This window comes from Penaeus monodon, chromosome 30 (genome assembly GCF_015228065.2).
Source record: "Penaeus monodon isolate SGIC_2016 chromosome 30, NSTDA_Pmon_1, whole genome shotgun sequence".
Classification (NCBI taxonomy): domain Eukaryota; kingdom Metazoa; phylum Arthropoda; class Malacostraca; order Decapoda; family Penaeidae; genus Penaeus; species Penaeus monodon.
The window spans coordinates 13,898,817-13,899,288 of record NC_051415.1 but is presented as its reverse complement, the minus strand read 5'-3'; positions in this window follow the sequence as shown (position 1 = coordinate 13,899,288).

The following is a 472-nucleotide window of genomic DNA, read 5'->3' as shown; positions in this document are numbered from 1 at the left end:
AATTTCAAAGCATCCAAGACCGGGTACAAGCGAGGAATGCAAAACTTTGGGCCATACCGGCTTCTGAGTACCGAGATTGGTTCATGAACTGGGGAAAGATGATGGAGAGTTGCATAGAGGCGGCAGGGATGTGATTTGCAGGAATATTAGGTACAGTCTGGATTTTCCTCCTTTCCAGAGGCTGTCAGTACTGCATGAATATCCCTCGAAAAAAAAAAATCCCGTGAGAACGTCTTATGTCGTTCGATGTGGTCTTATCACGCCATGGAAGACCTCCTCTCCTATCGGGATGACATCGCGTCATGGCGGTCGATACACGCTAAACAGTTATTATTTGGTCCTGGCTGCACTGGCTGAGGAGAAAATAAGTGTGTAGTCTCTTTTTACCATCATTATGGAACGAATCGCTTATGCCGTAGCCAAGAGCATAAACAGCGTGGTGGTTTTTGTTTACTTCTGATTTTCCCCTCGA